Source organism: Barbus barbus (genome assembly GCF_936440315.1).
Source record: "Barbus barbus genome assembly, chromosome: 49".
Classification (NCBI taxonomy): domain Eukaryota; kingdom Metazoa; phylum Chordata; class Actinopteri; order Cypriniformes; family Cyprinidae; genus Barbus; species Barbus barbus.
The window spans coordinates 8,594,399-8,605,167 of record NC_136727.1 but is presented as its reverse complement, the minus strand read 5'-3'; positions in this window follow the sequence as shown (position 1 = coordinate 8,605,167).

The following is a 10,769-nucleotide window of genomic DNA, read 5'->3' as shown; positions in this document are numbered from 1 at the left end:
CTCCAGTCCATCAAAAGCCGCAGATTTGTTAGAAGCAAGTTTATCATTATGGCTTTTTAATTTCAGTTTTTATCAGCTGTTTGTACACTCATTTTGACGGCACCCATTCACTGCAGAGGATCCGTTGGTGAGCAAGTGATGTAATGCTAAGATTCTCCACATCTACTCCGATGAAGACACAAACTCATCTACAACTTGGATGGCTTGCGGGTGAGAACATTTTTAGCAAATTTTTATTTTTGGCTGAACTATTCTTTTATATTTTATGAAAAAAATAGCAGCATGATTCTTCCGCTAAATGTTTTCTTTTGTGCTCCATGGAAGAAAACCTATAAACTATTTAAACTAGAGGGGGGGGGGGGATCCAGCATGTCGATATACTGTGGACTGTTCAGATTCTTCATATATATCTAATGCGTATAGTGGCAAATAACAAGATAAAGTTAAAAATACAAAGTGACGAACAATTTTAATAAGCTCATAGAGTGAAAAAGCAACAGCTCTGTGGGTCTGCAGCTCTAAAATCTGGTTGCATTAACATGTTAGCTTCAAACCAATGCGACTTGCTGGAGAACACATGTTGACTGTCACCAAGAGTCAGTGCTTCGTTGCAGATTCACAGCAACTCCAGACGATTGCCTCCCATCCTCAGGCTAGCATATGGGTTTTTATTGTAAGAGCATGATGTGTTTTCTTGTCTATTTAGTTAGTAGTTGACTTAATCTCTCTGTATGTTAAGCCACAAAATTTACACTTTTGGTGAATTCAAGTGATCAACAAATTAGCAAAATTTGCATGGGGAAATTTTTTCACCCTCACATGAAACTCTTGATTGCATGGGATGCCTATTGGAATGACTCTGCAAAACTTAGCCAAGCAAGTTTAGTAACTGCACCTTTACGGACTAACTTCAACACGTTCACAGCGCCACCTGAAGCAAATTTGGGGTAACTCTGGCTCAAGGCTACACTTGTACAATCTCATGAATCACTTGTTCTGGCATTCAAACCTACAGCCTTTCCACTCTAGATCTTTAATTACTAAGCCACACCACCACACAAATTAGTATCGAACTACCACAATTTGCAGTCATCAGGTGTATTGGCTGTTTCAACATAACCACTGCCAAGCAGCTTCAGCCAAATTTATAGTGGCTCAACTAGTATGGACAGAAATGCAAGCCCGGCAAGGATATAGAGCTCAGAGTGGATCAGGAATCTTGCGGGCGGTAGATAACCTTCACGGAACGCTTCCTCTTTGCCGGTCCTGCCTCTCCGAGTCACAATGTTTTGTTAGCCTGTCTCATGGGAAGGGTGGATGAAACATGACAAGACTATCTGCGCCCAGCACAAATGAGCGCATCAACCCTTCCAACGCAGCCTTTGGCCAAACATGACCTACATCCTGTCTGCTGTGTGCAGAAACTGTGTTTATGCATGTGTGATTGTGTATAGCTAGTGTTCTCTGCTTTCTCACTTTTTTTTTGCTTTCTTTCTCAGTTGGGAACACGTTGCGGTTTTGTTGAGACCTACTGGTTGTCAGCTCACTTCGATTTGTGGATTGAAATGCAGACAGATGTTTGAATCACACTTCTTGGCCAAAAGTATATGTATTAAATTAGGCTAAAGTTTTGTCATTTGCCGTCATTTTGATTGGAAATTGAAAATTGCTCATTTTAGTTGACGAAAATAACAGTTTAGTTTAATTGCGTTTAAACTAAATATTCAGATGTTTAATATATTCATATAAACATGTATCATCATTTACCAAAAATTACATTGTTTTGAAAGATTATTGTGCATCTTTGTGTATGACTTAAGGCCTGTTCAAAGACAAAAATTATATTGATAACTATAACTGTAAAGTTTTAACTTTACGTTCTAATTCTGAGAATCGTGAATCCACACAAAATACTTTTCATGACTACTTTTTCGCAGCTGATGATTAATAAAGACAACAACAGCTAACCAGAATCTTGCGCATTTTCTCAGGTCAAGTTTCACAGTTAAAATTGGTTAATTATCATCATGCACTTTTTTTGTTTCATTTTCTTTGTCCTTGTGGAAATAATGATAATAATAAATGGTAAAAAACATTTTTGTCAGTAATATATTTGACAAGCTTAACATTTGCATCCATAGACATATGTCCATATATTGTATATAATTTGAATGTAGCTAGTTAAAGCATTTGAGTTAAAGCGCTGGTACTACTCTACTCAAGCTTACTTTAAAAAGTTACGTGGAATACCCCAAACACACGCACAGATGCTCTTGGCATCTCACAATGTCCCAAATCATGTACGATAAAACAGTCAATTAGTGCTTAGAGTGCTTGTGGTATTACCGCTTTTGTTGAATTAGGTGCGATTGAGTGCTTCACCAAGGGCCGCACAGATAAAGCTTCGGTTTCATCGTACTTTGTCGTAAAATGGTGACTCACGCTCACTCAAGCCAGACAAGAGGCCGGTGATGAGCTGTTTTATCATCACCGGCAGGTGCTTGTGCAGTATCGCTCTTTCCGGGGTGGGAGAGAAGAGGTTGAAGAGGTTTCCACAGGCCAGGGAAGAAGTACGCACTTATGACTATTTATGAGACCTCACCGTTTTACTTGTCGCTAAATTACGTCAGATTCCTTCCTGTAGGGCATGAAGTTCAGAGTAGCTGTACACAATGCATCAGTTTTCAAAGATGTCAAGGATGCATTTTGGCCTGTTACCCGGAAGCAAGGATATAGACAGATATGAACAGTGCTTAAATGTGTGCTGACTTTATATAAGCAAGGTGTTTTGTTTAAATCCTGACCAGTCAGCATTCAGGACCAGAATGTTACTTTTTATTGTGCTAATGTACAGTTTTACCCACCCCTAAATGTCTGTGAACTGAGTTTTAGTCATATTAGTTAAATGGAATGTTCCTATGTAAATAGCTGGCTCTTGGACAGAAAAATAATCTGGTGATACTGTAAAGCATAACCATATGATCGGGCATGTTTCCTTCTCCATTTCAGATGTATGCAGCTTCAGTGGCTTTTATTACCACGCTTTTCCCTCAGGGCAGAATCGGAGGAGAGCGCAAGAGAGGAGAGATGCTGTATTATCACCTCTGTTACTTTAAAATGTCTGCCTCAGGGTACCTAAGAGGGGTGGTCAACCAAGAAAAAGAAAGTTCTTACATATGTTCATGGTTAGGTGTAGTAGAAATCACATTTTATAATCATTATTTTTTCATTATTTTATTATAAATTAAGATATCAAAAATATCTTAATTTGTGTTTTCCGAAGATAAACAAAGGTCAGTAAGTCAAGGGGAAGTCGTGGCCTAATGGTTAGAGAGTCGGACTCGTAATCGAAAGGTTGCGGGTTCGAGTCCCCGGCCGGCAGGGATTGTAGGTGGGGGGAGTGAATGTACAGCGCTCTCTCCACCCTCAATACCACGACTGAGGTGCCCTTGAGCAAGGCACCGAACCCCCAATTGCTCCCCGGGCGCCGCAGCATGGCTGCCCACTGCTCCGGGTGTGTGTTCACGGTGTGTGTGTGTGTGTGTGTGTGCATTTGTTCACTACTCACTGCTGTGTGTGTGCACTTGGATGGGTTAAACGCAGAGCACCAATTTCGAGTATGGGTCACCATACTTGACAATACGTCACGACGACTTTAACACAGGCCGAGTCTGTTACACCGCTACTTGTACACTTAAGTACATTGATACACTTTATTTTAAGTTGCTTATGTCTGTGTACTTATATTTATGTTGTATAAAGTCTGCAACACATATGTAACAATCATTTGGTTACATAAGTAGCTGTGTAACAGACTCGGTCTGTTACATATGTGTAACAGTAGCCTGCTATTACATCTACATAATTACAAACTGTAAGTACAGGCTGTTCTATAACTTAGTTACACGATAAGTATATTTTGTTTCATGTAAGTACAACAGCTACTACGAAGTACTTAACTATGTAATTACTCTATATTATGACACCTTAAAATAAAGTGTTACCCAAAGGTCTTATGGGTTTGCAATGACATGAGGGTGAGTAATTAATGACAGAATTTTTATTTTTGGGTGAACTAACCCTTTAAACTGCATTGGTTTTTGGTAATTTTGGAAACAAGGCTGCAAAAATGGCAAATTGTTTATTGATAGACTTTTTTGTTATTTAACACTTAAATGCATACCTCGGGTCTTTAGCGACCCAGGATGTCATTCACAACCCTCTCCCTCCTTAATTTTTTAAAGTTAGACATCAACTTTCTTAGCATTCCTCAGTCTATTCACTATAAACAATATAACAAGAACAAATAATAAAATATACAATGTCGGTTTTCTGATTATTTTTTTGTAAAATGTTTATAGGGTCACTTGAGACCCGAGTTGTATATTAGTGTAAGTATTTTTTTTTTCTGCGCAAAAATATTTAAACATCTGATGACTTAATACATGCAATTCACCTTTATTCCTCGAGGTGGCACTGTTTAATAGACAATGGCTATGTTAACATGCAACCAAATAATCAGTTTGTAATAGGAAGTTGGACTGAAAAGCTTTCATGTAAACACCTTAATCGATCTGATTGAGCACGATTGGAATGACATTTCGATTGAATTGATGTGGGTGGTTTATTCCTATTCTAATACGATTGAGAGTGCATGTAAACACTCGATCGGATTGAAACACGAAAATAAAAGGACTGCGCAAGTGCAATGATGCAGAAATAGCCCTAATGACATATGATGCACGGAATGAGCGATTCTTCCTTTTGAATAAAGTGTTGTATAAATGCGTGTCCCGTCATTATAAAACTCTCCTTTCACAACTGTGAAGTGGAGCAGGACAACGTTCTTCCATTTCTTGTTTAGGATTCTCATTCACAGGCAACCCATTTTGGGTACAGGGAGGGGCATTTTTACTGCGTGATAAATATGAGCAACACGGCACAGCTCCATAAATGGATAAATATTAATTAAAGAAACAGTGAAGGAGAGTGGTTATGTGCAAACAGAAATATTTGTGCAGTGTGCGCATGTAAAAAAAATAATAAAAAATTCTGATTGGAAGTTTGTGACACAAATGCGCACAATTATGATGTGATGTTTCACTCATAATTAGCACAGGCATAAAACAGAAGAATATTATCAGCAAAAATTGAACTGGTTTGAATGGCTTTACTGTATGCCATTAAATATATATGTCACTGTCATTTGATGGTGGATGAGGTGAATAAGTTTCCAGCGATCAAATTATTAATTTTCAAGTCACTCAAAACGATAGTTTTGCGAATATGGTTGAGATTGCAAATATGATCTAAATGCTGAATACTGTGGAAGTGTGCTCTGACGATGACGGCAATGGGTACAATCATCTGCCCAAATTGAACCTTTCTAAGTTTTAAAAGGCAATGAAATATGCTTTATTGTATTCTTCTGTAATTATTCTTAATATATCAAGAGAGATTTTTGATATTGCAGCAGTTAGAGATCCATCCGTGCTGGATATATACAGGTAGGTCTGGGTTGCTAAAGTCCCGAATATGTAATAATGGTTGGTGAAACATTCATGCATTTAAGGGTTAAGCTGTACATTAACGGTTTACAATGCATTTATGCAGTTATGGATTTTGTAAAAACTGCAAATAATTTACTAAGGGCTAAGAACCTAATTTCACTGACCATTTGTCTAAAAACCACTTTGAGATTTTCAGACACTTCCTTTTGTACCCAGTTTGTGGAAATTGCCAGGTGATAAATGAGGCTGTGCTGAAAGGGCAACATCGCTGTGTGATAGTGCAAAATGCTTCCTAACCCTTATAGTGAATTTGAGCAATTATTTCAAATCCTCTCCCTGCACTCAAATTCTGGCAAGAGAACTGGCATAAATGTTGCTGACATACTGTACAAGAAATAGAGGAAGAGGGCGAGACGTATTAAGTTATAAGATGAGGCAGAATTTAAGGGCACTTTGAAAAACCCAATCCTCTAAGTCAAGACGTGGAGGTTGAGAAGCCACTAATTATAATTCAGGAAGTTAAAGCTGCTGCCCCCTCTGGGGCCTTGGTCCCATGTAGGTCATTGGATGTCAGAGCGACAGGGCAGCGTCTGGGCATTTTGACACAGACAAATTTGTTTCTTGGTTATTTGAATGCCCCTGTGGCTACCCGTGTCAGTTTTGCTCTCGGGGTGAACGTAGCTCTGGCAATTCCGTGATCCCACAACCCTGAGGGGTGTTTGATGTCTCAGACGACTGCCTCAGACAAAACAACTGAATTTACTTTTTCTGAATGCGTGCTGCGCAGCGCGTCGGCAGGAAAACGGTGGGGTTTTCTTTGTCAGTATGTGAAAGGGAAATCAACACACTCTCTAAGATTTTCATGTTCTTCCCTTTCTGCGGAAAAGTTTTTCCACTCCAGGCAGTCTATGTTGCTGCTGTTTGGAGATAAAATTGGTATAAGTGCACACTGCAGTGGCTGATGTGGGTGGGGTGGGGGGGAGGGAGAAAAATCAAGCACTTAAAAGAGCTTGAAATGGCAAATAGTGGTGATTTTCAGAATACTAACACAGCTGGAAAATCAACGAACCAAAACCAGTGCTCACTGGGAATCTTACACATTAAAATGAATCATCAATTATTGAACAAAAAGTGCTGCTAGATATTGATATCATTGCTCTTTTATTTGAGGCGTTCACGCTGGGAGCAATTTGTAGTGACAAGACAAAATCATTTCAAATGGCGATTTAAGGCAACAAAGTTGAGAATAGTTTGATTTTGGTGAAATGTGTAATTGCTGCTTCACAAGTGTCCAAAAAGCAAGATCTTTAAACTGTTTTTCCAAAAACACAAAAAGCCCCACCCCCAACTCACAACATTGGTTGAGTCGCTATCGCTATGTTGGTCTAGTTTGCTCAAAAAAGCAATGTTTGGATAGTTATGCATTAAAGCCCTTAAATGAAGGTTATTGTGTACATTAAAATAATCAATTAATGAGCAATACATACTGCTTGATACCGATATAATATCTCACTTACTTGAGGGGGTTCACTGGTAGTAATTTGCAGTGACAAGACAAAGACATTTTAAATTAGAATTGGCCATATGAGGCAACAAATTGAGAAAAGTTAGACTTTTCTGGTGAATGTGTGTTAGATTATATCATGCTCTCTGCCAGATGTTTCTGTTAGTTTGCCTCTCTTCAATCCCTCTTCCCTTCTCACTCCTTCTCTTTGGTCTCGCTCCCTCCTCCCTTCTGTGTTCTTTCTCCTTTTTCTATCTTTGCTCTTTTATGAGCACATGCGCATATAGATATCTCCACATGAGTTCAAATGGTGAAATAGTGGAAGGGGTCTGAAGTGCTCCAGGTTATTTTAGTTTAGACTAACGAACTGTATAGTTCAGTTGAGAAAAGGTATCCTCGGCCAAGGGTATGCCTAATATGTCCAGAACTTCATGGCCGTACTTCCATTTTAGGGCTAGTCTGCTCAAACAAATAATATTTTGAAAACTCCACAGCGTTTACACTTTTTGGGTTGCTTTATAGCTGTCTCTGCAGATTAAGCTGGAGAAATAAGTATTATATTAATAAAAATAAAGCAATTACATGCTTCGGCTTTAAATATCTCAACCTGCACAGGTCATTGTATTTGTTAAGTGAGTTAGCAAAAACTCCTCTAGGCTACTTCAGCATTAAAGGTCAACATATACATGCAATGTGACAACCACATGCATTGGGTTTCTTTCCCCCAAAAAGAAGCACCAGGTAAGGTGGAAATGTTTAGCCTCAGCTGCCTCATGTAAAAAAAAAAAGTGCCATTTTGAAGAGAGTCTTGAAGAAGAGAGTTTGACCTTAGACTAGCTTAGCATTTGGCTGAAATGTTTTTCTTTGTCTGCTCTCTGCATGTAATGGTCTGAGTACATCTGATCTCATTCGTTTTCTTATTGTCTTTCTCTCTTCCCCTGAGAGGTTCATCTTTAGATGATAAAGTCTTTCTAAAGTAACTCCTAGTCTAGTCCACCTGCTTTCACAAGCTGTAATTAGCATTAGCCTCTGGTCCTAATTAAATCGTAGATACGCTGTGTGATAACTTGACACGAGAGAACAGAAAGGGTTTCAGGTCTCCACAAAAGCCTGAAGCTTGGCAGAATAAAGGAAGAAAGAGAAGGTCTTAATTGTTTCCTTGCTGTTGCTAGCACATGCTATTTTTGTCTTTTGAAAGGACAATAGCGATAAACTCCTAGCGTACAATGTCGCCACTAAAAGACAAGGCAGGAAGAAAGAATGGGGATAGAAATATAGGCGCATAGCGAATACAATTTTACATAAGCACAGATGCATTATTCCCATTTGAACAGAGGTTTGAATTTTGAGCTACGTGGATTTTGAATGCAAAATGCATCTTTGATTAACTTAAAGCTGTTAAAAAACTTTCTCATATACCAGCAAAGAACACTAAGTTAGTCATGTGTAGCTTGATTTTTCTAAAAATATCTTACGCTGTGGCACTGAATAGTCATTTGCTTGTAAAAGCTACTAAGTTTTGGTTTTTTTTTTGCTCCTATTGTGGTCACATTTTATCTCGTCTAGTGTACAAAGTAAGCCAGTAGTGCTGCAATGCCCACTCACTCAGGAAAAGCTCAGAATGGTGTTTATTGTAATTTGTTGCTTTTTCAAACCTGCTGTGATGTTACATTTGGGAGATCCTTTAACTCTTGTACTATTACTTTATTTAAATCACTGGACGCCAAATAGCCCTTCAGTCAGTTTTGTGTTTCTAGAGGTTGTTTTTAATGAAATCAGCAAGGAATGATGGTTATCTTGTGTTAAAATGCTGCTTTGAGGCCCCTGCTGTAATATTGAGGTGACCTTGTATTTGGACAGACCTTCTCAGTGAGGGGAATAACTGGTGGAATGTTTTCTCTAGGCATTAGTGAGTAGACTAACTAATTAGATCTTTATCTGACGGGGTCAGAGCTCAGTGAACAGAAGGATGAAAATGAGCCGATGCTACTGGGGTTGAGAAGGAGGTTAAACTGCTGGCATCGAAAGCTGTAAAGAGAGAGAACTGAATGTATATGGTTAATCTGGGGATAGTTGTCACAAGGAAAAGACGTAACTATAATTATAAGGTTTTGTATCAAGGTTTTTGTTTTGTCTGTTTAAAATGGAATTTACAATTTAGTTAAAATTTACTGAAAAGCCTGTTTATTGGCAGATTCCATTGTGACAACATACCCAGTATTATTTCAGTGCGTCTTCAGTGTAATATCTTTAAAATCCTGGTCAACAACGATGGAAATATTCAATACCTTTCATTGCATGTTAGCATTTAATACTTACGGCTGGAATTCTGAAATCCCTTAGCAAGCACCATGAATTCATCATTCTGTGTTTATCGCAGTGCATTGTGGGGTATTAACATTTAATAGTTTGAAAGTGTTTGAGATATTCTACTGGGTATAATATCTTGTGTTGGTTTAATGTGCAACAATCACCTGGCATATTGAAGGTACATTATACAGCTATTATTGGATAACTTTCACAATTACGGCTGTTCAAGTAATGCTATGTAAAGCTTTTTTTTCTCGTCAACGGGTTAATTAATACTCCCTTTAGAATTGCATCTCTTCACATTCAATTTGCATAAGTCTTCTGCGTTATTTGCATGCACTGCACGTTTCCGTTGACATAACCAGCATGTTTAGACGCATACATTCATAGCCATACAAATACACCCAGTTGCATACAAACATTCCTATCGCATTTTCTTGGGTGTAATTTATATTTGTGAGTATTTAATGAGGCTGATGTAAAAGAGTTTTAAAACTCCTTACCTAATGTTGTTCCTACAGAGATGAAAAGACCCACACATGCATTTCTGTCTTGAGGGACTGAAAGATTGACAGTTACGAGAGTATCCCATGGTTATGACACACTCTGAGGGTCAGTGGTAAATCAGCTGACGTCAGTTGAGGAATTGAATTGTTCTTGAGCTTGGGCACCAGGGGAAACGGGTTCTCTGTTTCTGTGAGGGCTTTAAGAATGAGAAGTGACTATTGTAAAATTGGATGCTTGAATTCTAGACTGAGTGGCTGAGCGGTGTGGCTTGGGTTTTTATTATGCACGATTTCAAGACAATGTTTGTAGTCTAATGTAAAGGATTATTACAATTTTGTTCTGTGTGATTTAATTCAAAGCATGAATTAAACATTTTGTGAGTGGTGTCTCAGTACACAGGCAGTCCAAAGAAATGGATAAATTTGCATCAGCAGGAGGCCTGTTGAGCACTTGAGTGATTAGACAGATTTCTTTGAAGTTACAAAATTAACCTGAGGCTTGATATCTATAGTGTCAAATGGATATAAAGACCCGGAATATACCACATGGCAAGTATAGAAAGTTTTGTTAACATTGTAATGTATTTAATTGCTAATACTTGTAAAAGGAGTTGCTGGGACAATATTGATATTGTGGCATTTAGAAAATACCTGTACACTACGATGACACAACCTGTTGCTTACCAGCCTAAACTTTCCAATGCATAATTACATATACCAAGTAACTCACATGCACATTTAAACACACACACACACACACACACATTGCTGTTTTGTTAAGCCACTTTAGCTGTACTACCAAGATGTTTTATGCATTTTTATAACCAAGGAAAACTAATTTCTTTATTTTTTTCTGTAAAAGAGTGACATGTAGAATTGTGTTGTTTGGATAATGGTAATCCTGAATGAATCCTCAGAGGCACTGTAAAACATCAGTGA